Source organism: Scyliorhinus canicula, chromosome 11 (genome assembly GCF_902713615.1).
Source record: "Scyliorhinus canicula chromosome 11, sScyCan1.1, whole genome shotgun sequence".
Classification (NCBI taxonomy): domain Eukaryota; kingdom Metazoa; phylum Chordata; class Chondrichthyes; order Carcharhiniformes; family Scyliorhinidae; genus Scyliorhinus; species Scyliorhinus canicula.
Window position 1 is genome coordinate 155787291 of NC_052156.1, and position 27332 is coordinate 155814622.

Consider the following 27332-nt stretch of genomic DNA (forward strand, 5'->3'; position numbering starts at 1 on the left):
AACGATCTAAATCCTGCTGTATACTCTGACAGTCCTCATCGCTATCCACAATTCCACTAACCTTTGTGCCGTTCGCAAACTTACTAATCAAACTTACTATTATTACTTATAAATGCTGAGAGCCTTCCTAAAAAGAGGCGTTGCGGGCCCCTCGCTGACTCTGTAGCCAACGGCCGAGACCCCCGCCTCCACCAGATTTTTCCGATGAACTATGTTTCTCTCTTCACAGATACTCTTGACTAGCTGAGTATTTCCAGCACTTTGTGTTGTTATTTCAGCTTTCTGGCATTCCCAGTATTTTGCTTCATTTATATGAAGTAGCGCAGCAGCCTCGTGGTTGAGCCAATGGACTAACAACTAAACGTTGCTCTAGTTTTGCAGTGCTTAAATCATTTATTTGCAGATACCTCAATGTTAAGGTTCCGAAGACAGTTGTGACGATTGGAAGAGTTTAGGAATTTGCATTATAAATTTAGTGGGCAATGTAAGGGTTAACGGCCTGCAGAGAGTCTGGGCTGGATTCACTGATTTTGAGGCTATGTCCGGAGCATGTGTCTAATATTACGACCAAAACGTCGGTACCGCCCCCACACCGATGCTCTGCCCGGTGGGGGGACTAGCAGCCACGGCACGTAAAGCCCCCGGCCGTACCTGCAGAAACGGACGGAGAATTGCTGGATTTGTGGCCGCGCATGCAGTGATCACAGCGTGCAACATGGACCCGACCTGCCAGATAGTGCCCTCCTGTAACCCACCTCGCCACCCACGGACCACTCCTCACCAATCCCCCCAGCACCTGCCAAAGTCTCCCTGGTCAGCGGAACAGCTCTCCCCCCCCCCCCCCCCCCCCGCCCACCCGACTGTGGCGGCACTGGACAAGTCATAGAATCATAGGGGGTGAGTCTCAGAGTCCTGCGCCGGGCCGGAGAATCGCCGCAACTGTGCCACAACGCCCCGATGCCGGCACGCGATTCTCCGAGGTGCGGAGAATCTGTGCCATTTGCGCCGGCACGGTTGGCACTGCGCCAGCCGTGGGCCGCTGGAATCGGCGGGGCCGCCGATTCTCCGGCCTGGTTGGGCCGAGAAGCCACGTGGAATACGACAGAGTCCCACCGGCGCCATTCACCCCGGTTGCTGCCTGCACGAACGGTTGGGGGCAGCCTGTGGGGCGGGGGGGGGGGGGGGGGGGGGGGTGCGGTGAGGGCTCCATCTCCAGGGGGGGCCTCCGATGGGATCTGGCCCGCGATCGGGGCCCACCCATCAGCAGGCTGACCTCCCCCCCCCCCAGGTCTACTTTCCTGCGCGGCTGGCCCCTGAACACCGACGCCATGTTGAGTCGGGGCCAGCGCGCTGAAGTAGTCCCCCGCGCATGCGCAGGTTGGCGCAGCATCCATTTGGCGCCGGGAAGGGAGGCTGGAGCGGCGTGAACGGCTGGGGCCAGAATCGGTCGTCCCTGAGGCCGTTTCACGACGGCGTGATCACTTGGGCTCCATTTGGGAGAATCGCCCCCATAGAATTTACACTGCAGAAGGAGACCATTCAGCCCATCGAGTCTGCACCAGCTCTTGGAAAGATCACTCTGCTTAACCCCACACCTCCACCCTATCCCCGTAATCCTGCAACTCCATCTAACCTAAGGGCAAATTGACATGGCCAATCCACCTAACCTGCACATATTTGAACTGTGGGAGGAAACCGGAGCACCCGGAGGAAACCCACGCTCACACGGGGAGGATGTGCAGACTCCGTACAGACAGTGACCCAAGCCGGGAATCGAACCTGGGAACCTGGCGCTGTGAAGCCATGGTGCTAACCACTATTCTACCGTGCTGCCCTGCAAGTGATGCACGTCTTCGGGAAGTCGGCCCATCGGGGGCGGAGCATCGGGGGAGGGCCTTCAGGTGACATCCTGCAGCCTACTCACCGATGATGCCGTTTTGGAGGGGGCGGAGCATCCGAAAACAGGCCCCCGATTTAGGCGTCAAAAGGGATTCTCTGGCCAATCGTTGAATGAGATTTCGACGTCAGCAATCGGACAATCCAGCTCACTGATTTTCTTAGCTTGAAGAGATGAGGAATCTGAAAAAGGCCTGAAAGTGGAGAATACTACAGGGCATACTGTAGCTGTAACTGGAACTAGTAGACGTGAGCCAAACGTTACCATGGGAGCAGCTGTGGCGATGAGTTAGATGGGAGAAATGCAAGATTTTTGTCTGTGGGAAGTTCACCCAACCCCCGAAGCCCCAACTAAAGGAACCCCCTATTGGGACTCCATACAGAGAGGGGGCTCCCCCAGGGAGATTCCCACTAAGTTAACCCCCATAGAGACCTCCTAATTCGAGAGACCCCCAACAGGGACCCCCTAAATAGAGGGGCACCCCTCCCCCCCCATAGACCCCCAGAAAAAATACCCTCAGAGAACAGTCCAGACAGAGACAGTGACAGAAACTACAGTTGGAAGACTTCCTGGAAGCACCATATGTGTCCATTCCTGGAAAGAGAACAGCTGTGAACTGTGTTTAAACCCCTTGGATCCTGTAACTGCAAGCCGTTCATTCATTTCTGGTAGTGGGCTGTGATTGACGGCTTCCACAAACCAGCGGCAGCCTTGATTAATTCATCTCCCTTCGTGGGTAAGTGACTCTAAGTGCTCAAACCCCAAAGTTTACAAACATGAAAATGAAAATGAAATGAAAATCGCTTATTGTCACGAGTAGGCTTCAATGAAGTTACTGTGAAAAGCCCCTAGTCACCACATTCCAGCGCCTGTCCGGGGAGGCTGGTATGGGAATCGAACCGTGCTGCTGGCCTGCTTGGTCTGCTTTAAAAGCCAGTGATTTAGCCTTGTGAGCTAAACCAGCCCCAAACATCAACCACATCAAAGAGAGGTATGTGCGTTGCAATCACAGGCTTGAGTGGAATCTGCCCTTCAGCATTATAAAGTTTATGTCCGGCATGATAATAAGCAAAGCTAAGTTTATGTGGACCATAATCCGCTTGCGTTTGTAGAAAAATGTTAAACTCGGAACGCAAGATTGTTTCATTGGAGTTTATTGTTGCAACTTGTCAATGTAAAGATTGTGCACATTCCTGGAAGGCACAATATTATTGCAGATGTATTGTCACCAATTTAAGTGCTGATAAGTAACACAAATAAGATTCAGGGGAACTTAGGTAATTGGAAAGGAAGGATGAATGGATGTGTGTTTTCTGTCATGTCCCTAATGATGAAATGTCCATGCAATGTGTGTGGCTTTGGGTGTGTTACTGTGATTTTGGGTGTGTTTGTGTGGTTGGGGTGTGTGTATGGGTTTGGGTGTGTGTGTGCGTGGTGTGGGGGTGCGAGTGTAGATTTTTGTGGGTGTGATTCTGGGTACGTATGCGTGTGTGGTTTTGTGTGTGTGTGTGTGGATTTGGGTGTGAGTGTGTGTGGATTTGTATATGTGTCTGTGTGGCTTTGGGTGTGTGTGTGTTTTTTTTGTGTGTGTGTGGTTTTGCATTGTGATTTTGGATGTGTTTGGTTTTGTGTATGTGTGTGTGGTTTTGGATATGTGTGTGAGTGTGGTTTTGTGTGTGTGTGAGTGGTTTTGTGTGTGTGTGTGAATGGTTTTGGGTGTGTGTGTATATGTGTGTGTGTGTGGTTTTGGGTGTGTGTGTGTGTGGTTTCGGGTGTGTGTGTGAATGGTTTTAGGTGTGTGTGTGTATGTGTGTGTGGTTTTGGGTGTGTGTGTGGTTTTGGGTGTGTGTGTATATGTGTGTGTGTGTGGTTTTGGGTGTGTATGTGTGTGTGGTTTCGGGTGTGTGTGAATGGTTTTGTGTGTCTGTGTGTATGTGTGTCTGTGGTTTTGGGTGTGTGTGTGTATGTGTGTGTGGTTTTGGGTGTGTGTGTGAATGGTTTTGGGTGTGTGTGTATGTGTGTGTGGTTTTGGGTGTGTGTGTGGTTTTGGGTGTGTGTGTGGTTTTGGGTGTGTGTGTGTATGTGTGTGTGGTTTGGGTGTGTATGTGTGTGTGGTTTTGAGTGTGTGTGTGGTTTTGGGTGTGTGTGTGAATGGTTTTGGGTGTGTGTATGTGTGTGTGTGTGTGGTTTTGGGTGTGTGTGTATGTGTGTAGTTTTGGGTGTGTGTGTGAATGGTTTTAGATGTGTGTGTGTGGTTTTGGGTGTGTGTGTGAATGGTTTTGTGTGTGTGTGTGTGTATGTGTGTGTGTGTGTGTTTTGGGTGTGTGTGTGAATGGTTTTGGGTGTGTGTATGTGTGTGTGTGGTTTTGGGTGGGTGTGTGTGTATGTGGTTTTGGGTGTGTGTGTGAATGGTTTTGGGTGTGTGTGTGTGTATGTGTGTGTGTGTGTGTTTTGGGTGTGTGTGTGAATGGTTTTGGGTGTGTGTGTGTATGTGTGTGTGTGTGTGAGTGTGGTTGTGTGTGTGTGTGTGTGTGTGTGGTTTTGGGTGTGTGTGTGAATGGTTTTGGGTGTGTGTGTGAATGGTTTTGGGTGTGTGTGTGAATGGTTTTGGGTGTGTGTGTGTATGTGTGTCTGTGGTTTTGGCTGTGTGTGTGTCTCGTTTTGGGTGTGTGTGTGAATGGTTTTCGGGTGTGTGTGTGAATGGTTTTGGGTGTGTGTGTGTATGTGTGTCTGTGGTTTTGGGTGTGTGTGTGTCTCGTTTTGGGTGTGTGTGTGAATGGTTTTGGGTGTGTGTGTATGTGTGTCTGTGGTTTTGGGTGTGTGTGTGAATGGTTTTGGGCGTGTGTGTGAATGGTTTTGGGTGTGTGTGTGTATGTGTGTGTGGTTTTGGGTGTGTGTGTGGTTTTGGGTGTGTGTGTGTATGTGTGTGTGGTTTTGGGTGTGTGTGTGGTTTTGGGTGTGTGTGTGTATGTGTGTGTGGTTTTGGGTGTGTGTGAATGGTTTTGGGTGTGTGTGTATGGGTGTGTGTGTGTGTGAGTGTGGTTTTGGGTGTGTGTGAATGGTTTTGGGTGTGTGTGTGTGTGTGTATGTGAGTGTGGTTTTGGGTGTGGGTGTGGGTGTGGTTTTGGGTGTGTGTGTGGTTTTGGATGTGTGTGTGAGTGTAAGAGTAGTTTTGGGTGTGTGTGTGTGGTTTTGGGTGTGAGTGTGAGTGGTTTTGGGTGTGTGTGTGTGGTTTGGGTATGTGCGTGTGTGGTTTTGGGTGTGTGTGTGTGTGGTTTTGGGTGTGTGTGTGTATGTGTGTGTGGTTTTGGGTGTGTGTGTGTGTGGTTTTGGGTGTGTATGTGTGTGTGGTTTCGGGTGTGTGTGAATGGTTTTGTGTGTCTGTGTGTATGTGTGTCTGTGGTTTTGGGTGTGTGTGTGTATGTGTGTGTGGTTTTGGGTGTGTGTGTGAATGGTTTTGGGTGTGTGTGTATGTGTGTGTGGTTTTGGGTGTGTGTGTGGTTTTGGGTGTGTGTGTGGTTTTGGGTGTGTGTGTGTATGTGTGTGTGGTTTTGGGTGTGTATGTGTGTGTGGTTTTGAGTGTGTGTGTGGTTTTGGGTGTGTGTGTGAATGGTTTTGGGTGTGTGTATGTGTGTGTGTGTGTGGTTTTGGGTGTGTGTGTATGTGTGTGTAGTTTTGGGTGTGTGTGTGAATGGTTTTAGATGTGTGTGTGTGGTTTTGGGTGTGTGTGTGAATGGTTTTGTGTGTGTGTGTGTGTATGTGTGTGTGTGTGTGTTTTGGGTGTGTGTGTGAATGGTTTTGGGTGTGTGTATGTGTGTGTGTGGTTTTGGGTGGGTGTGTGTGTATGTGGTTTTGGGTGTGTGTGTGAATGGTTTTGGGTGTGTGTGTGTGTATGTGTGTGTGTGTGTGTTTTGGGTGTGTGTGTGAATGGTTTTGGGTGTGTGTGTGTATATGTGTGTGTGTGTGTGAGTGTGGTTGTGTGTGTGTGTGTGTGGTTTTGGGTGTGTGTGTGAATGGTTTTGGGTGTGTGTGTGAATGGTTTTGGGTGTGTGTGTGAATGGTTTTGGGTGTGTGTGTGTATGTGTGTCTGTGGTTTTGGCTGTGTGTGTGTCTCGTTTTGGGTGTGTGTGTGAATGGTTTCGGGTGTGTGTGTGAATGGTTTTGGGTGTGTGTGTGTATGTGTGTCTGTGGTTTTGGGTGTGTGTGTGTCTCGTTTTGGGTGTGTGTGTGAATGGTTTTGGGTGTGTGTGTATGTGTGTCTGTGGTTTTGGGTGTGTGTGTGAATGGTTTTGGGCGTGTGTGTGAATGGTTTTGGGTGTGTGTGTGTATGTGTGTGTGGTTTTGGGTGTGTGTGTGGTTTTGGGTGTGTGTGTGTATGTGTGTGTGGTTTTGGGTGTGTGTGTGGTTTTGGGTGTGTGTGTGTATGTGTGTGTGGTTTTGGGTGTGTGTGAATGGTTTTGGGTGTGTGTGTATGGGTGTGTGTGTGTGAGTGTGGTTTTGGGTGTGTGTGAATGGTTTTGGGTGTGTGTGTGTGTGTATGTGAGTGTGGTTTTGGGTGTGGGTGTGGGTGTGGTTTTGGGTGTGTGTGTGGTTTTGGATGTGTGTGTGAGTGTAAGAGTAGTTTTGGGTGTGTGTGTGTGGTTTTGGGTGTGAGTGTGAGTGGTTTTGGGTGTGTGTGTGTGGTTTTGGGTGTGTGTGTGTGTGGTTTTGGGTGTGAGTGTGAGTGGTTTTGGGTGTGTGTGTGTGGTTTTGGGTGTGAGTGTGAGTGGTTTTGGGGTGTGTGTGTGTGTGGTTTTGGGTGTGAGTGTAAGAGTAGTTTTGGGTGTGTGTGTGGTTTTGGGTGTGTGTGTGTGTGGTTTTGGGTGTGTGTGTGTGTGGTTTTGGGTGTGTGTGTGTGGTTTTGTGTGTGAGTGTGAGTGGTTTTGGGTGTGTGCGTGTGGTTTTGGGTGTGTGTATGTGGTTTTGTGTGTGAGTGTGAGTGGTTTTGGGTGTGTGCGTGTGTGGTTTTGGGTGTGTGTGGTTTTGGGTGTATGTGTGTGTGGTTTTGGGTGTGTGTGGTTATGGGTGTGTGTGAGTGGTTTTGGGTGTGTGTGTGTGGTTTTGGGTGTGTGTGGTTATGGGTGTGTGTGAGTGTGGTTTTGGGTGTGTGTGTGGTTTTGGGTGTGAGTGTGAGTGGTTCTGGGTGTGAGTGTGAGTGGTTTTGGGTGTGTGTGTGTGGTTTTGGGTGTGTGTGGTTTTGGGTGTGGTTTTGTGTGTGAGTGTGAGTGGTTTTGGGTGTGTGTGTGTGTGTGTGGTTTTGGGTGTGTGTGGTTTTGGGTGTGTGTGAGTGTGGTTTTGGGTGTGTGTGTGTGTGGTTTTGGGTGTGTGTTTGTGTGGTTTTGGGTGTGAGTGTGAGTGGTTTTGGGTGTGTGTGGTTTTGGGTGTGTGTGGTTTTGGGTGTGTGTGTGTAGTTTTGGGTGTGTGTGTGTGTGGTTTTGGGTGTGTGTGTGTGAGTGTAAGAGTAGTTTGTGTGTGTGTGTGTGTGGTTTTGGGTGTGTGTGTGAGTGGTTTTGGATGTGTGTGAGTGTGGTTTTGGGTGTGTGCGTGTATGAATGGTTTTGGGTGTGAGTGTGAGTGGTTTTGGGTGTGTGCGTGTATGAATGGTTTTGGGTGTGTGTGTGTGTGGTTTTGGGTGTGAGTGTGAGTGGTTTTGGGTGTGTGTGTGAGTGGTTTTGGATGTGTGTGAGTGTGGTTTTGGGTGTGTGCGTGTATGAATGGTTTTGGGTATGAATGTGAGTGGTTTTGGGTGTGAGTGTGAGTGGTTTTGGGTGTGTGTGTGAGTGGTTTTGGGTGTGTGTGAGTGTGGTTTTGGGTGTGTGCGTGTATGAATGGTTTTGGGTGTGAGCGTGAGTGGTTTTGGGTGTGTGTGTGTATGAATGGTTTTGGGTGTGTGTGTGTGGTTTTGGGTGTGAGTGTGAGTGGTTTTGGGTGTGAGTGTGAGTGGTTTTGGGTGTGTGCGTGTATGAATGGTTTTGGGTGTGTGTGGTGAGTGGTTTTGGGTGTGTGCGTGTATGAATGGTTTTGGGTGTGTGTGTGTGGTTTTGGGTGTGAGTGTGAGTGGTTTTGGGTGTGAGTGTGTGTGGTTTTGGGTGTGAGCGTGTGTGGTTTTGGGTGTGAGTGTGAGTGGTTTTGGGTGTGTGTGTGGTTTTGGGTGTCTGTGATTTTGGGTGTGTGTGGTGAGTGGTTTTGGGTGTGTGTGTGGTTTTGGGTGTCTGTGATTTTGGGTGTGTGTGTGTGTGGTTTTGGGTGTGTGTGTGAGTGGTTTTGGGTGTGTGTGTGTGGTTTTGGGTGTCTGTGATTTTGGGTGTGTGTGGTGAGTGGTTTTGGGTGTGAGTGTGTGTGGTTTTGGGTGTGGGTGTGTGTGGTTTTGGGTGTGAGTGTGAGTGGTTTTGGGTGTGTGTGTGTGTGGTTTTGGGTGTGAGTGTGAGTGGTTTTGGGTGTGTGTGTGTGTGGTTTTGGGTGTGGGTGTGAGTGGTTTTGGGTGTGTGTGTGTGTGGTTTTGGGTGTGAGTGTGAGTGGTTTTGGGTGTGTGTGTGTGTGGTTTTGGGTGTAAGTGTGAGTGGTTTTGGGTGTGTGCGTGGTTTTGGGTGTGTGTGGTTTTGGGTGTGTGTGTGAGTGGTATTGGGTGTGTGTGTGGTTTTGGGTGTGAGTGTGAGTGGTTTTGGGTGTGAGTGTGAGTGGTTTTGGGTGTGAGTGTGAGTGGTTTTGGGTGTGTGCGTGTATGAATGGTTTTGGGTGCGTATATGGCAGTGTCCATGGATGTAATTGTGTGTGTTTGTGGGTGGGAGTGTCTGTGAGTGTATGTGTGAGTATTTGTGTCTGTATGCGTTCGTAAGAGGCTAATAGTGGGAATGACTGGATGGGAGGAGATTCCCCCCTCTGTCAATCACTGCAGGAAACAGATTGGAAGGCAGCGTTGAACCATGTGTCTCTGAGTGAAGCAGTTACAGGAGGTGACAAAATCCATTAAATCCAAAAAGGACAGACCTGTCCCCACAACAACAGTCAAATGCAACCAGGGACAGGAAAATAATTGGGATAGCTAAAGCATATGGGAATACTGCAATTATATAAGATGCCTATTCATCGTGCCTTCGCAGTGTAGCGCTCCTGATGCAGGTCATGTTGTACTCAAGCCCTTTTACATCTGTCCCCTCACGTCTTGTCAGGATAAATAAAAACATTGACGGAAATAACTGCTTAAAAGGGACTTATTACCAAAGACAGCTGTGTGACATGTGGGCCTGTGTTCACAGAGGCTCCTGACAGGATTTTAAAACTGCCAGGTGATATCGGCAATGCAACACGATCCATTAATATTTGTACAGTTAAAATGTCAGGCAGTTAGGGAGCCAGGTCAACTATCGTCTCATAAAATAAGACAAGTCAAGGATAAGAAAAGCCATTTGAAACTGTCTCATGCATTCACTCTCCCAGCATTGCATCTCTCTGCACTATGAAACTGAGTCGCTTGTGCCTCTGGGTCTGCCTGTGTGTGTCAGTGTAGGGAGTGTGAATACAAGTACAAATGCCTGTGTGTTTCTAGGTGTGAGGTCCCAAGTGTGAGTGTCTGAGGGTGTGAAAATTAGGCTTTTGTCTGCGCACGTGGGTCTGTGTTCTGTATATGTATATAGATATATTTGAGTGTGCGTGTTCCTCAGTGATGTGTCTTCAGTGTGTGTGTGTGTGTGTGTGAGAATGTGCGGGTGTGTTTACAACAGATCTCAGGGTCTGTCAGGAAGGAAAGGAGCTCTAAAGGATCGCTGGGCCCAGGGCAATGCGTTGCCCTCGGTGCTTGTGGAAGGAGGCAGAGACTGACTCGGCAGTCGTGATCAATGGGGCAAGTTGTCGAGAAGTCACAAGCGGCCACAAGAGGGCATTGGTGGAGCCCCTTTCCTAACCTGTACGGCAGAATGCTGGCGGGGCGGAGGTGGGGGGAGGGGGATGGCGGGGGGGGGGGGGGGGGGGGGGGGACCGGGTGCGTGGAGAATTCCGACTTCGAATATTGGGAAACGACAATGTCCCTCCGGGAATTATGTGAACAGATTAACTGAGATTGTCCGAATCGAGCTGCGGAAGGATTGGTTTATTTGCGCGTGGAATATTTCAACAGCAAACTTCATCGCGCAAACTACTTCTGTAGACGGACACCGGGGGGTAACTGTGAAGATTTCTGTACAGAGAGCTCACAGGAGGACACCTTCCTGCATTGACACAAAGCGCAATAGAAACAAAGGGGTAATTAGCTGGGGAGCTCCCTCTGGCGCATCAGGGGACTTGTGAGATTTGAACCCTTGTCTTGTGGTCTTGACAATTTCATTGGATTTTCAATTTCCTTGTACACATGTAAAATTGAAGCTGATGGAGTTCGGTGCATAATAGTAATAGCTTTTGAATGCTGAGTCTGTCTGATCTACTGTAAAACATCAACGCAACTACAAATAAATTAGGCCTTTATACATGCAAACAAACATTTTCCAATTCTGCCCCATCACCAGGTTTTGAGTATTAGTTGTTGATGAAAGACAGATCAGGGGAGTGGAGCAGGTTTTTGTTTATCTCATCTCAACCTGTTCTTGATTTGGTTGCGTGAAGCAGGCGGGAAATCCTTCGCCCCCATTCTACAGGCGGGTGAGGTTGTCACCATGGTAAGATTAGCATTTCACTGCAGATGAGCCACAAAACATCCTCGCAGGGAAACACTGGGGCTGAACAACTGTTTTGGGCCGGGACCCCAGGGTTGGGATCAAATCCGGCTTCCCCTTAGTCCAGTCATTTTCAAAGTCAGGGTCTCGGCCGGCGGGTGGCTCGTGGGCGGGATTCAGACGATATGACCGTCTTTTAAAAATGATGGCCGCAAGCGTTTTCAGAATGCCAGCCGTGCCACGCATGCGTGCCCGCTCGTCATCAGTGCGCAGGCCCTGAGCCCAGCAAAGAACACCCCCTCCTTCTGACATCAGCGCGCTGACCCAGGAGAAGGTTTTTTATTAAAAATTCAATGCAGACTTCCCGGTTGAAGCGACGGCAGAGAGCAGGTCAGGCACCGAGAACACTGACGCCATGTGCTCTGGGGGCGATTGCGATTCCTCCATTTTATCAGCAGCAAACAAACAACAGGACTGTAAAATTTAAAAGGGACTGTTTTGTAATAAGAAAAAGAGGGCCAAAGACACCAACAGGCCAGGATCTCACAACTAATCCTGCTGGAGTGAGGACAAAGCAGTGATGGTGTAAGGTCCAGGACCTCTGATGAACAACCCATACAGAAATGTAACATTGAATAACAAAGCAAGTGAGATCGTGAGGACCATGCAGGCTCACCTGTCACATTAAAGGTAAGTGAAAATGGTGGGTCACGAAGGTCAGCCAGCATGGGTCGCCAAGGTCAGCCGGCATGGGTCGCAAAGGTCAGCCGGCATGGGTCGCAAAGGTCAACCGGCATGGGTTGCGAAGGTCAGCCGGCATGGGTCGCCAAGGTCAGCCGGCATGGGTCGCAAAGGTCAGCCGGCATGGGTCGCAAAGGTCAACAGGCATGGGTTGCGAAGGTCAGCCGCCATGGGTCGCCAAGGTCAGCCGGCATGGGTCGCAAAGGTCAACCGGCGTGGGCCGTGAAGGTTGGCTGGTTGTTAAAAACGTGTCCCCCGGGAAAAAAGTTTGAAAACACTGCCTTAGTCGATGTCCGAAATAGTCACCTGACACCATTTTGAAAGGATTGGCCAATTGATGGCCATGGGGCGCAGTTCAGGTGAACTGATGCTGAGGGCCATTCAGAGGCCTGTCCACCACCCAAGGAGATGCCGCCTGACCCACCAATGAAGGCATGGGAGAGAAAAACAGCTTTGTTTACAAATATTTAAAGAAGAAAGCTAGGGCAGCACGGTGGCGCAGTGGTAAGCACTGCTGTCTCACGGCACCGAGGTCCCAGGTTCGATCCCGGCTCTGGGTCACTGTCCGTGTGGAGTTTGCACATTCTCCCCGTGTTTGTGTGGGTTCCGCCTCCACAACCCAAAGATGTGCAGGGTAGGTGGATTGGCCAGGCTAAATTGCCGCTTAATTGGAAAAAATTAATTGGACACTCTAAATTTATATAAAAAAAGAAAGCTGCCTTATCTCTGCAAAGGGCAGCCTGGGGCCACAGATATGCAGGTATTTAGGTGCGGCAGCAGTAAGGGGGGGGCTCAGGTTGATCTTGGAGAGCTGGTCTCCTAGCCTTCGGCCAGGATTCCTGCCGAATGGGGGCATCTGCCCGGTTCCTGATACCACAGGAGACACGCAGGCCGCATGTCAAATCTAACACGACAATTACCACCCTGCTAACCGCCTTCTCAACATCGGAAAAGTGTTGGACAAAGTCATCAAGACCTCCATCAAGTGACAACAACTCATAAAAACCAGCAGCCTGATCAGATCAGAAAGGAATATATATTTCATAATGTAGCAGGTTATGTCAAACATGGAACCATATGGTACAGAACAAGACCATTTAGTTTATTGCACCTTTGCGCCATTTAGTCCCAATCCACCTGCTCTTTCCCCATAGCCCTGAAAATTACTCCTTTTCAAATCCTAACCCAGTTTTCTATTGAATGAGGCAGTTAAACGACTTCCACCACCTTTCAGACAGCACATTCCAATTCTCAACATATTGCCGTGCTTGAAAAAAACCTCTTAATTTCAACACTGGATGCTTTGCCAATTAATTATAAATGAATGGTGAGTAATATTGCTCTTAGAGAAGAGAAGGAGATTTGATGGAGGAAATTGGAATGCTGTGTGGTTTTGACAGTGTGAATAGAGAGAAACTCGTTCCTCTGGACAATGGGTTGTAAACCACAGGCACAGATCTAAGTTGATAGGCAATTTAGAATAGGCGAGAGGAAAAGCCTTTCACACATTGGGGAGGCAGTGATGCAGTGGTAATGTCACTGGATTAGCAAGCCAGGGGCCTACTTAATGCTCTGGGCACTTGAGTTCAAATTCCATCTCAGTAGCTGGTGGAACTTAAAGTCAGTTAATAAATGCGTAATTTAGAGCCAGTCCATGAAACTATTGTCAGAAAAAAACCACCAGTTTCACAAATGGCCTTGAGGAAAAGGAGTCAGGCCTATAGGTGACTCCAGAGCCACAGCGATGTGATTGGCTCTGAGATGGTCTCGAAAACCACTCAGTTGTAATAAACCGCTAATTGGGGGCGGCACAGTAGCACAGTGGCTAGCACTATTGCTTCACAGCCCCAGGGTCCCAGTTTCGATTCCCGGCTTGGGTCACTGTCTGTGCGGAGTCTGCACGTTCTCCCCGTGTCTGCGTGGGTTTCCTCCGGGTGCTCCGGTTTCCTCCCACAAGTCCCGAAAGATGTGTTGTTGGGTGGATTGGACATTCTGAATTCTCCCTCTGTGGCGCTGGAGTGTCAATGTAAGCCTACTTGTGACACTAACAAAGATTATTATAAATAACCAATTATGCAAATTCTGCCATTATTAAAGTACAGGAGGGGTCTCAGTGGAAATTCAGAGAAAATGTATCTATCCTTCCACTGGAGGTACTGAAAAAGCATTCGCTTTGTGGCGACTGGAGGATTTTCACAGTAATTTCATTGCAGTGTTATTGTAAACCTACTTGTGACACTAATAAAGGTTATTTTAAAAAAACAAGCTGAAAATGAATGAAACCGAATGGACCATCTGGCGTCAACGCAGGCACCAGAAACAGCACCGAATCCCATTCCAGTCAACCCCCCAAAGTCCTCCCTCGTAACACCTGGGGGCTTGTGCCAAAATTGGTAAAGCTGCCCCTCAGACTTGGGGTTTGTCTTGGGTTTGAGGCCTAGATGGGGTTTCTTTCAAGATTTGCCTACTACTCTAAGAATTCGACCAGATACCGATCTTCATAAAAAAACACTTCTTTTTTTTAAAATAAATTTAGAGTACCCAATTAATTTTTTCCAATTAAGGGGCAATTTAGCGTGTTCAATCCACCTAGCCTGCACATCTTTGGGTTGTGGGGGTGAAACCCACGCAAACACGGGGAGAATGTGCAAACTTCACACGGACAGTGACCCAGAGCCGGGATCGAACCTGGGACCTCGGCACCGTGAGACTGCAGTGCTAACCCACTGAGCCACCGTGCTGCCCATAAAAAAACACTTCTTGTTTATTTACAGATCTTTGTGTATCCACAAGGTTGTACTTCGGTTTCAGATGACACAAAGCTGGACGGGAGGGTGAGCTGTGAGGAGGATGCAGAGATGCTTCAGTGTAATTTGGACAAGTTGAGTGTGTGGGCAAGTGCATGGATAAATGTGAGGTTATCCACTTTGGCAGCAAAGACAGGAAGGCAGATTATTATCTGAATGGCTATAGATTGAGAGAGGATACTATGCAACGAGACCTGGATGTCCTTGTAACATAGGTCGCTGAAAGTAATCAAGTGCAGCAGGCAGTAAAGACAGCAAATGATGGCTTTCACGGTGAGAGGATTTGAGTACAGGAGCAGGGATGTCTTGCTTCAATTATACTGGGCCTTGGTGAGACCACACCTGGAGTATTATGTGCAGTTTTGGTCCCCTTATCTGAGGAAGGATGTTCTTGCTATGGAGGGAGTGCAGCAAAGTTTTACCAGACTGAGTCCTGTAGGAGGAGAGATTGAGTTGGTTAGGATTATATTCTCTGGAGTTTAGAAGAATGAGAGGGAATATCATAGAAACCTATAAAATTCTAACAGGTCTAGACCGGGTAGAAGCAGGAAGGTGAAAATCCCGCCCATTATCTCAATGCTGTTTCTGTGTGCAACTCGGCTGCTGTGTTTCCTCTGCTGCAGCATCAAAAAAACAATTTTGGTGCTTCGGGATGTTCTGAGTTTACGAAAAGACGCTATATAAAGACGAGTTTTTCATTAACCCAACAGAATTAGCATTGGCTGGTAATAGATAAAGCACCATTTAAATAGACACTCTCATCAACAGGGATCCATTAACTCGCACTTAATAAATTGCCCAATTGGTGGGGTTTGAAATTTGGTTTCTAACCATGGCTGCAGGATCCTTCAACCTAAATTAAATGAATTTATGTTCTTCTCTTAAGGGCTAAACAGCTTGATCAAAGACCTTGTATGACTAGATTGGAACAGACGGAAGCTTCGAGGAGAAAATTAAGCACGTAGATGGCAAAGAATAAATGGAGGGGAAAAGAAGCGTAGCCTTTCACGCCCCGACACAGAAAATAAATGAGATCCCGAACTAATAAATGTTTTTTCATTCCCGCATTACGATATAAATATTTATTAGGTTGGAAAGAAACAACTCCACAAATATTCAAGGCCCTGGGCTGTTTTCTGAAAATGGGCATTGACCGTGTGTTATAATTAAAGTTGCCCCGAAGCAAAAAAAAAAGACTTGTCCTGGGAAGAAAATGTGTAATCCCAGCAAATCCTTTGGCTCGTTTGACAAGACATCAGCTAAAATGGAAAAGGAAAGACCGAGGAGGGGAAAGAAGAACCTATCAGTGGAAATCTGAACAACAGACCTGAGAGACACGGTCTAATCAAATACCTCAAACTCTCACTGGGCTCTGTAATAACTACATATCATTCCATTTTCTTTCCCCTCTCTTTCGTGTCCGGTTTAATCCTGAGAGATGCTGCAGTTCATTGCTGAGCTGATAATATTTGCAGCCAATTGCATTTATAATGTTCGATGTTCAAAATGGGAAATAGGATTTGGAGGTTAGCGTAGACCCTGACTAAGCTCCCCTCCCCCCCACCTCCCCCCCCCCCCCCCCCCCCCCCCTCCTCCATCCCTGTCCCCCCTCCACTGCATACAGGAAGATAATATTGTATTTAACATTGGACCAGAATTGGAGCAGGTTGTTCCTGTTTCTCCATCAGAAACCTCCTCGCTATGTGTAAGTTTGAAATTCTGAAGACTTTTTGGGGAGCGCAAATGAGACACAAAACTGTTTCTGCTGGCGGGAGGGTAGGTTACCCGGGGACACACACCGAAGGTAATCAGGAGTAAAATTAGGATAAGTTTATTTAAGGTAGCACTGTGATCTGGAATGTGCGGTGTGAAAGGAAAGCAGATTCAGTAATAACTTTCAAATGAGACTTGGACACGTGCCCTGAAAGAAAATGTTTGCAGTGAGCTGGTGGGGGTGGGGGTGTTGGGGCGCCGCCCCTGGGCCGATTCAGTAACTGTGGAGGGGCTAGCACCGGCGCACGTGGAACACAATCAATTCTAATGAGAAACTGCGTGGGATTCGCCAGGTCCGTGATTGACACTCGGGAGGCTGACAAGCTGCAGCCGCACATACACATTACCCTCCCCACACACACCATCCCAGCCTACAAGATGGCACTGGTTGTGCTGGAGCGCGCCCATCCCACTGATGGGTCGGCTGGGGCCAGAGGAAACCCAGAGGGGTGGCCTGGGGGGGGGGGGGGGGGGGGGGGGGGGTTGACCCCCCCCCCATACAACCTGTGGCCCTAAGTTCACGGCTGCCTTGCCGGCTGCGGCAATGATGTCCCGTGCCCGTCCACCCTGACCCCACAGCCCACCTCCTGGTCACCCCCCGCTATTCCTTCCGGCCCTTGCAGAAGCCCCCCAGACAACGGCACAACGTTCAGCAAACTACGGCGATGTTGGACACTCTCCATACCCACTCTCTCTCTCTCTCTCCTGCAGCAGCCACGGCTCCTGGTTCAGGGTTTTGTAAAAGCACAAATGAACCGCGCCGTCAGGAACTCAGCCCAGTGGAGAGCAGAGAATCGCGCAGGCCCCAGAGAATTTTGGGCCAGGTCCGCTAATGGTATGCCAATGGAGTTTACTGTATGTGCGAAGTGAAACGCATTGACGCCGCTGACGAAGCACCCGAGAATTGTGATTTGGTGTGAAAACGGCGCCGGCCACGATTTTGGAGTCAAAACCGATTCTCCCACTGACGGTAGGGTCACAACACTGGACGAACTGACGCAGCGATTCCAGCCAGCTAAGGGCAACAAACTCAGATACCTGCAGCTTAAACATTTCCTATGGAAGGAGACAAGAACGTACCCGTAACCACTGTGACAGAGGCTACTAGAGAAATTACTGGACGCAAATATTCTAGGTAGAGGAAGCTGTCGCAACATGTACGAACGACTGCTAGAGAGGGCCGACTCTGCACTGGACACGACGAGGAGGAAATGGGAGGAAAACTTGGGGCACGAAATAGAATGGAGACTCTGGAGTGAAGCACGATATAGAGTCAACTCCACCTCCATGTGCGCAAGACTCAACCTGACGCAACTAAAGGTGGCACATAGAGCCCACTTAACAAGAACCCGTATGAGTAGGTTCTTCCCGGAGGTGGAGGACGGATGTGAACGGTGCCAAGGAGGCTGGTCAACCATGCCCACATGTTCTGGTCTTGCCCCAGACTTGCGGGGTACTGGACAGCCTTCTTCGAGGCTATGTCCAAAGTGGTGGGGATGAGGGTGGAGCCATGTCCAAAAGTGGCGGCCTTCGGGGTGTCAGACCAGCCAGATCTCATCATGGGGACGAGGGCGGACGCCCTTGACTTTGCCTCCCTGATTGCCCGCCGCAGAATCCTGCTCGGTTGTCGATCAGCAGCACCACCCAGAGCTGCAGACTGGCTGTCCGACCTATCGGAATTTCTCCGAATGGAGAAAATCAAATTTGCCATCCGGGGGTCGGAAGACGGCTTCCTCAGAAAAGAGAGCACGGGAAACGACAGCGACCAGCAGGGCAAGAGAGAGTAAGGAAGTACAGGAGGAAGGAACGACAGACGGCCAATGCAGAGGCAAACGCACAAAAACAAAAAAGATAATTAGAATTTTTTAGAACAGTACAGCACAGAACAGGCCCTTCGGCCCTCGATAATAGACCGGGAGAAGCAAGAACATCAGCGGCACCACCCAGGCGCCCCTCCCACCCAGTTTTGTTATGCCTGTTCTTATATATTTTTTAAAGAAAAGAACGGGGGAGGGGAGAAAGAACCCCCCTCCCCCAATGGCATGTATAGTGACATTTTCTCTTCATTGCTTCTCCGTACATACACTTCCCCTGTTTTTATTTTCCCACCCATTGGTTTTTTAATTATGTCATTGTTTTGTTATTTCTTTTTGGTTTCCCTGTGTGTACATCTGTAAATATACCATGTATAAAACCCAATAAAAAACATTCTTAAAAAAAAATGATTCTCCGCCCAATCACGTTTCCCGATTCACAAATTCGAACTAATCAGCTGATTTCACTCAGAATGGGAAGAGTACAGTGAAGTTGGGGAATGAACCAGCTTGACTAAGGTGTTCTGAGTCAGGTGGTCAATGCGGATTACTGGGGAAGGAGCGGAGGAACTTTGCCCACATCTGCAGGGTCAACTTTGCCTAACCTGGGCCTGTTTTACACAGATAACTAAGTAAAACTTCCAGTGCCTGAGCACTCCCCCCCTCATCTCGTTAAGCAAGAAGGTACACCAAACACGACAATGGAAAATCCTTCAAAGATATGGGGCGGGATTCTCCGACCCCCCGCCGGGCCGGAGAGTCGCCGGGTGTTGGTGTGAATCCCACCCCGACGCTGGCTGCCGGATTCTCCGGCGCCGGTTTCTCGGTGGGGGCGGGAATTGCGCCGTGCCGGCCGGGGGCCATTGGCAGCGGTTCCCCCCCCCGGCAATTCTCCGGCCTGCGATGGGCCGAGTGGCTACCCGTTTTCGGCGGGTGCCGCCGGCGTAAAAGACTGCAGGTCCGTAACGGCGGGACCTGGCTCTGTGGGCGGCCTGCAGAGTCCTGGGGGGGGGGGGGGGGGGGGGGCGGGGGGGATCTGGCCGGGGGGGGGGGGGGGCACTCTTTCCCTCCGCGCTGACTGGTGTAACAGTCCGCCATGGCTGGTGCAGAGAAATTCCACCCTGTGCATGTGCTGGGATGATGCCAGCACACGATGGTGCTCAACTTGAGCCGGAAGGCAGAGGTCCTTCGGCGCCGGTTGGCGTGGCGCCAAGCCCTTCGGCGCCAGCTGGCACGGGCGACAACCCCGCCGGCCTAGCCCTGACGGTGCGGAGCATTCCGGCCCGACGCCGGAGTGGTCCATGCCATGCCTGGGCGCCGGTACAGCCCACCCCGCCGGGTAGGGGAGAATCCCGCCCATAATACTGCTCCCTTCCTCCGTACAATTATTGCTACAGAGTTAATCTCACATTGATATTGTCCTTTGTTTTGTGTGTGTGTGTGTAAAATATGGAACAATAATTTACTGGCAAAGGCTTCAATAAATGATATGGGCCTGATACTTATGATTAGGATTGTCACAAGTGATTCATAGGCCCTTATTTACAACCTGATTTGTTCCAGTAACCAACTGCTACCTATCAAAGATAATAATTTATTATAAGTTTGTGGTTCGGCTTGATCAAGGCCTCGTTCGCAGCACTAAACTTATGAGGTGCCAGTCTGATCGTGAGCAAAGGTGTAAAATGTTAGCTTTTGGTTCAGCTGCCATTACCTTTACACATTTTGATTTACATAATGTCGACAGGAAATAAATCACTGGAGATGTGTAACAGGAAGCTGATGGACATTCCCTGCAACAACACACCAAACCCGTGGACCCTTCCATCTGGAAGGATGAGGGCAGCTTAACCTGGAGCCTCTCGTCCAAGCCACTCACTGCCCTGACTGGGAAATATGTCACCGTCCCTTGTCTGTCACTGGGTCAAAATCCTGGAACTCCCTCCCTAATAGCACCGTGGGTGTACCTACGCCGCATGGACTGCAGCGGCTCAAGAAGGCAGCTCACCACCACCTTCTCAAAGGCAATTGGCAAAGGGCAGCAAATGCTGGTCCACCAGTGATGCCCACCATCACTTTGCCATGACTTCACCGTAAACCCTGGTGATGTACACAAGCGGAGTTTCCACCGTAACTTCACCTTCGGAGTACAGAGCATGAAACTGCTTTAACTTCGGAGTACAGAGCATGAAACTGCTTTAACTTCGGAGTACAGAGCATGAAACTGCTTTAACTTCGGAGTACAGAGCATGAAACTGCTACCGGAAATATCCCAGCCCCTGATCCGTCCAGCTGATCCTCCTGATATTCCATATTCTATGAAATGCTGGAAATCAGGTCAGTATGCACACAGTGAATTGTAAAGGGAGATAAAAGAGAACTAAAAGATGACTCCAGGGTGTCACAAAGCGCTGTGCAACCAATGAAGTACTCATTAACGGGTAAGGTGGGATTTCCCCGCCGTTCCCGCCAGTGGAGTCTCCCGGGTCACGTGAGAGTGAAAACGACGGGAATCCCCATTGACAGCGGCGGTGCTGGAACATCCTGCTGCCAACCCCCCTCCCCCCCCCCCCACATAAACCCGCCGCGGAGGTGGGAGGGGTGGTGGCAGAAAATCCCACCCGCAATCACTGTTACAATGTACAGAAGGTGGCTGTGAATTGTGCACAGCAAGTAGTTCCCGCAGACAGCAACATGATAATAACCATATCATGTTTTCTTGTGATGTTGGTTAAAGGATGAATGTTGGCCAGGGCACTGGGCTCTGGTTCAAGACGCCGGCATGGTGGCACACTGGTTATTATATGTGCAGGTTAGGTGGATCGGCCATGCTAAAATTGCCCCTTAGCGTCCAGGGATGTGCAGGTTCGATGGGGGTATGGGGATAGGGCAGGGGAGAGGGCCTAGGTAGAGTGCTCTTTCAGAGAGTCGGTGCACACTCGATGGGCCGAACAGCCTCCAACTGCACTGTAGCGGTTCTATGGTATCTTTGACATGGATCTGAAAGGGTGGACGAAGCCTCGGTTTGATGTCTCAGTTGAACGATATCGGGCTGGATTCACCGTTTTTGAGGCTAAGTGCAAAGGAACTGTGGCGTTTTACGTCAAAAGAATCGGCGCTGACCCCTCACCGACCCTGTGACTGGTGGGGGGGCTAGCAGCCGCGCCACGTAAACCTCCCGGCTCCCACGATAAAACGGCTAGAGAATGGCTGGGTTTGTGGCCGCGCACACGCATGGCGACAACCTGCAGCGGTCGCTCCATAACACATGGCACCGGCCGTGCACGGACCTGCCAGATAGCGCCCCCTGGACACCCCCTGACCACCCGCTGGCCACCCCTAGCCCTCGCGGAAGACCCTCTCCCTCCCCCCCCCCCCCCCCCCCAGCCAGCAGCACGGCACTCCCCTGACTGTGGCGGTGCTGGACACCGTCCACAGCTGCCACGCCGGGTTCCCGACCACTGAGTCCACACGTCATCCATGCAGTCGGGAATTCGGCCCATCGGGGGCGGAGCATCGGGGGAGGGCCATCAGGTGACGCGCTAACGCCGTCCCAATGGCATGCGGCACACGATGCGATGACACATTTTGGAGGAGGCAGAGGATACAAAATCATTGGAAACAATTAAGGAGAGTTTTTGTTTCATGGGCAGCACGGTAGCACAGTGGTTAGCACTGTTGCTTCACCGCGGCAGGGTCCCAGGTTCGATTCCCGGCTTGGGTCACTATCTGTGCGGAGTCTGCAGGTTCTCCCCGTGTCTGCGTGGGTTTCCTCCGGGTGCTCCGGTTTCCTCCCGCAAGGTTTTTGCGCTCCAGCACTGAAGTGAGACTTGAACCCATGAAACTCTGAGCCAAATGCTGCCAACAAAACCACCTTAAAAGAGGGAGAAAAACGATTATAAAATAGGATATAATCAGAATGGGAAATAACCTTATGATTTAATTTTACTCGGTCGCCGTTTAGATCTTGCATCTGAAATGAGAAGCTTAAAATGTGATTTTGCGAAATTAATTTCCAGTCTGGGAAGAGTCTAATTAAGATTACAACAAGATATGTTATTATAACATCCAATGGATGTAATTACTGTAATTCTGTTAGATAGCAGTATGGTGGGTCAGAACATTTATATTACAGAAAAGACTAAGATAAATATTTAATGGGTGATAATTTTAGGAGTGTATTGTTTCTGTACACACAATACTGACTTTTGTCCTTCACCCGTAGGTTCTTGCCAGTCACACAGCCAGAGTTTAGGGGTAAAGATCAAAGGTCAGCATTAGGAATGCATCAGTCGTGTGTTCCCTAATTGCCAAAATTCGTAATGGAAAATGCAGGGAAACCTTTTTAAAGATAGGTTCGATTCTTTAGTTATTATGTCTCTGTGAACAGGTGGCAGGGTATCTGTAAAGAAAGTGTAATCTTTCCGGGAGACTGTGACCTAGTGGTAGTGTCACTGGGCTAGTAATCCAGACACCCAGGCTAATGCTCTGCAGGGCGGAACGGTGGTTAGCACTGCTGCATCGCAGCGCCAGGGACCCGGGTTCAATTATGGCCTCGGGTGACTGTCTGTGCGGGGTCTGCTGCCCGTGTCTGCGTGGGTTTCCTCCGGGTGCTCCGGTTTCCTCCCACAGTCCAAAGATGTGCAGGTTAGGTGGATTGGCCGTGATCAATTGCCCCTTCGTTTCAAAAAGGTTAGGTTGGGGTGATTAGTTTACGGGGATAGGTCTGGGGTGCGGGCCTAGGTAGGGTGCCCCTTCAGAGGGTCGGTGCAGACTCGATGGGATGAATGGCCTCCTTCTGTGCTGGAGGGATTCTATAACAGGGGTTCAAATCCCACCATGGCAGCTGTTGGCATTTAAACTCTGATGAATAAAAATGTGGAATTGAAAGCTAGTCTCAGTAATGGTGGCCATGAAACTATCATCAATTGTTGTTAAAAACCCATCTGCTTCACTCACCTTCAGGGAGGGAAAGTTCACCATTCTTACCTGGCCTGGTATACATGTGACTCCAGACGCACAACAATGCACTTGACTCTGAACTGCCCTTGAAAACAGCCGAGCAAGTTCAAGGGCAATTAGGGATTGGTAACAAATGCTGGCCTTGCCCGTGGTGCTCACATCCCACACAATAAATAAACCGGAAGGTCGAGTTCCTGGCTCATAGGAGTTAGTGTTCTACAGGTGTTTTCACATTAGCCACACACTCCATGTTGGGTCAAAATCCTGGACCCCCCTCCCCAACAGCACAGTGGCTGTACCTACACCACACAGACTGCAGCGGTTCAAGAAGGCGGCTCACCACCACCTTCTCCAGGGCAACTAGTGACGGGCAATGAATGTTGGACTTGCCAACGATGCTCACATCCACGACTCGGCTGGCAAGTTAGGTGGGCACAAACAAACCTCATTCCTGGCAGGCATACTGAGATCAAAATGAGATTCGCTCCCCGCACCAGTGTGCCAAATGCCTTCTGCAGGTCACACAAACTGCAGCCAATTATTAAAAGAGACGATCATGCGATGAGGGTCTGCATTCTCACGGATTCTGTGAGAGCCGACAATGTTGAAAGCCTCGGCTGTGGGTCCAGGCTGAGACTCCATAAGGAGATCATCTGCTGAAGTCAGATTTGGGAAAAGCGAGGAATCACTTAAAGGGGAAATTAAAACGGGACGCTCGTCAACGTGGCCGATTTGTGACAAACATTTTCTGGAGGGGATTTTGCACGTTGCTAATCTCGCAATCACTCAGAACACTCGCTGGGCTCGCTGTAAGTTTTTAATATGCCATTTCAGGGTCTTCAGCTCACCAGGGAGCCACTTACTCGATGTCAGTCGTGAGCTGACGGCAGAACACTGATCGGCGCTGTCAGCTGTGATTATAAGTTAAAACCAACAAATCCCTGCTCTGTAATTAAATCGAAAAACACTTTTTAAAATTTAAGCAGCCGGAGTAAATTGGCCAGCTTGGAACTGAATGGACGGAGGGAAACGCTGAGCGGCAGCACCTCTTTTCCATTAATCACACGTGCAGTCTGGAGGCAGTTCACTCTCCTTTGGGAAAGAGTGACACAATGTGGTAGGATTGTGTTCCTTAAATCGCCTGCATTTAAATATAATTGAAATCTTCAAGCTGATGAGAGGTTTTGATGGAATAGATGGAGAAAAAAACTCTTTCCTCCCCCCATTAGGTCAATAATCAGAGGTGGTGAGTTGGGATTGCCACCTGAGGGTTACTGGCCCTACTGTCTGAAGGAAATGCAGCTCGATAACCCGTACCTGTCGGTTTCCAGGCCCAAGAGGGTGATCTTTGAGGGGGCGGTCAGTTAAGTGGCTGCCCCCTGGGAAGTTCGCAAATTCAAAGTGGAGGGTGGACTCCCAAGGCCAGGGGGCCAATAGGCTGTCAGAGGTGGGAGCTGCCAATCTGGGTGGGTGCAAGATGGAGGCACCCTATACAGAATCATTCCACCTGGGTCTGTTAGAGGCAGGTCGACTCCATCCTTCAGCCGTGTTTCGCCTCAGTGAGGGGCCTGCTTGCTGACTGGAAAGTTCCATTCGACGTGAACAGAGTGGCATTAATCGGCCCTTTAACTGACCTAATTGCCTACCTGCCATTTGTGTGTGGGTGGGGGAGGGTGGGGTGGGATCGCAGCCACCACCTTTCCCAATCCTGCCTCCCCGAAAATTGCCAGTGGGCGGGATCATGACCAGAGACCAGCATGATGGTTGGGAATGGGAATCCGAGGGTCCCACTGTGAAAATCTACCCCCCTGAATTTTACGTTACTGGAAAATGATCCAGAGGAGAGATGGCGAGTTGTCAGGGTCTGGATCTGAGTTGTCAGGATCCGGAATGTTCTATCTCCAAACGTGGTTAAAGTTGATTCCATTAAAAAGTCTAAAAGGGAGTTGGACAGGTCCTCGAGGATGGGGCTGACAGAGTTACAGACAAAAGAATGATTGGCATCTCAGAGCAGCTCATCTATCAAACAGCGAACGAAGACAAGAGATCTTCTTCTGCACCTGTGTGTTTCTATGACAAATGTTTGCTGTTAAAGATCTGAAGTCAAATGATGAAATGGGGTCGGTTTAAACTCTGAAATTCACAAAACTGCCCAAAGGCCCTGGGCTGGCTTCTCTGATCCTGAGGCTAAGTGTTGACGCCGTTGTAAACGCCCTCGGGGTTTTACGACGACGTCAACAGGCTCCCAGGATCAGCGATCCTGGGCCTCACAGGGGGCCAGCACGGCACTGCAGCGACTCACGCAGCTCCAGCTGCCGATACTGGCATCAAACGGGCGCCACGGGTCTGCGCATGCACGCTGCAGCCGGCGCGAATTCGCTCATGCGCGTTACGACCGGCGGCAACTCATGCATGCGCGCTAGTGTCCTTCTCCGCGCCGGCTCCAACGCAACATGGCGGACAGCTACAGGGGCCCGGCGCAGAGTAAAGTAGGACCCCACCAGGAGAAGCTGGCCCGCCGATCAGTGGGCCCCGATCGCGGCCAGGCCACAGTGGAGGCCTGCCCCCCGGGGTTGGATACCCCCCCCCCCCCACCACCAGGCCGCCCCCGTAGGATGAATGCTGAGGTCCCGCCGAGTAGGACCACATGTGAACACCGCCGACGGAACTCGGCCTATCTCGGCGGCCACTCGGCCTAACACGCGCGGAGAATCGACGGGGGGGGGGGTGATTCCGGTCACCAGAGAATCAGCGGACCAGCGTTGGAGTGATGAATGGCGACCCCCCCAAACCCCTTCAACCCCCCCCCCCCCCCCCCCCACCCCCCGCCGATTCTCTGACCTGGCCCGTGGTCGGAGAATCCCACCCCCTATACCACTTGCCAATAAGGAACGTTTATTTTCTCAAACCTGGCCAGCACCATTGTCTGACAGGAATGCACAACAGGAAAACAGGATTCCCTGCCATTTGTTTCACTGGATGGAAGATCATGGGAGAACATCTGGAAGACCCCATCCCAGGTGACAGCTCAAGCAGAGTACTGCAGTGCGCAACAGTGTGATATACCCTCACTCCCCAGCCACTCACAGCTTCTCTCCCACCCCTGATGGGAGCCTCTTCCATGATATTAACCCAAGGACATAAGAAAGAGGAGCAGGATCAGGCCATTTGGCCCATTGAGCTGCTCCGCCAGACAGTAACACCTTGGCTGCTGTGATTGCAGCCTGCCGTTCTTGCGCTGTCTCCCAGAACGTTTGTAGATCAAATATCTGTATAACTTAAGCTTGTCTTTTCCATTGGTCAAGGTATCTGCTCTCGGTGCTGAGTCAGAAGGCTGTCGTTCCAGGCCCACTCCACCGACTTGAGTGGACAATCTGGGCTGACACCTCATTGCCGCTGGATAAAAGCAAATTACTGCGGATGCTGGAATCTGAAACGAAAGGGAAAATGCTGGAAAATCTCAGCAAGTCTGGGAGCATCTGTAGGGAGAGAAAATAGCTAACGTTTCGAGTTCGATGACTCAAAGCTGGAATCAATGGTGATGTCAGAACACATATCTCCAGACGTTAGGGAGAAATGCTTTGCCAAGGAGTCGCGTGTTTATCTATCCCTGTACAGAGGTGTACATAGTGAATAAGTTGCAAACTGGCTTGTCCAACCACTTTGTTTGGGATGTCACATTTCAAATTTCCTCTCGTTTGGGACAGTGCAGGGGCGTGCAGCTTTTGGGAAACAAAGGAGTCAGGCACCGAGGAATGGAAATTTAACTTGCTGTTACTTCAAGCAACACAAATCTGCATCTCTATGAGAAAGCTGCAGATGAGGAGACTAATTTATCGCCTCGCCTTCTCCGCCCATTGAGCACTGATTCACTGAGACATCTGCCCTTGTTTTTGCTTGCTGCAGGAAGTCAATCCCTGGTCATGTACTTTATGTATCACCGTGGTGCATCCCAGACCTGACGCCCTTCTGTCAGCCCATGAAGAACTCTTCCCCCCACATTTTTTTTATTTTTTTTTATTTTTTATAAATTTAGATTACCCAATTATTTTTTCCAATTAAGGGCAATTTAGCGTGGCCAATCCACCTACTCTGCACATTTTTGGGTTGTGGGGGCGAAACCCACGCAGACACGGGGAGAATGTGCAAACTCCACACGGACAGTGACCCAGAGCCGGGATCGAACCTGGGACCTCAGCGCTCTTCCCCCCACATGCTGTTTCAGGGCCCCCTCCCCTCATTCTGCTCTTCTCCCTGATGCGACCATCAATTCACTCGGGACATGAGTAGAAGTAAACCGTGGCTTTAATCAACTTAGAACAGTGCCTGCCTGCGACTGAACCAATACTGAAAACTGCCCGCAGATCGACTGATCTTTATACCTCCCTTCAAGGGGAGGAGCCAAGGGCGGAGAGCATACATGCCCCAACATGTTCCCCTATGGATAATGCCATACAATGGCCCATAGGAGAAGCCCACAAGGGCAACAGCATAGCACAGATACAAATACAAGGGCAACAGCACAGATACAAATACACTGGTGGATTATTAGTACAATACATTCACCACACTCCCCGCATGCTGTTTTTCCACCCCCACCCCACTCTGCCCTTCCCCTACATGCTGTATCAGGGTCTCCCCCCCACCCCCACCC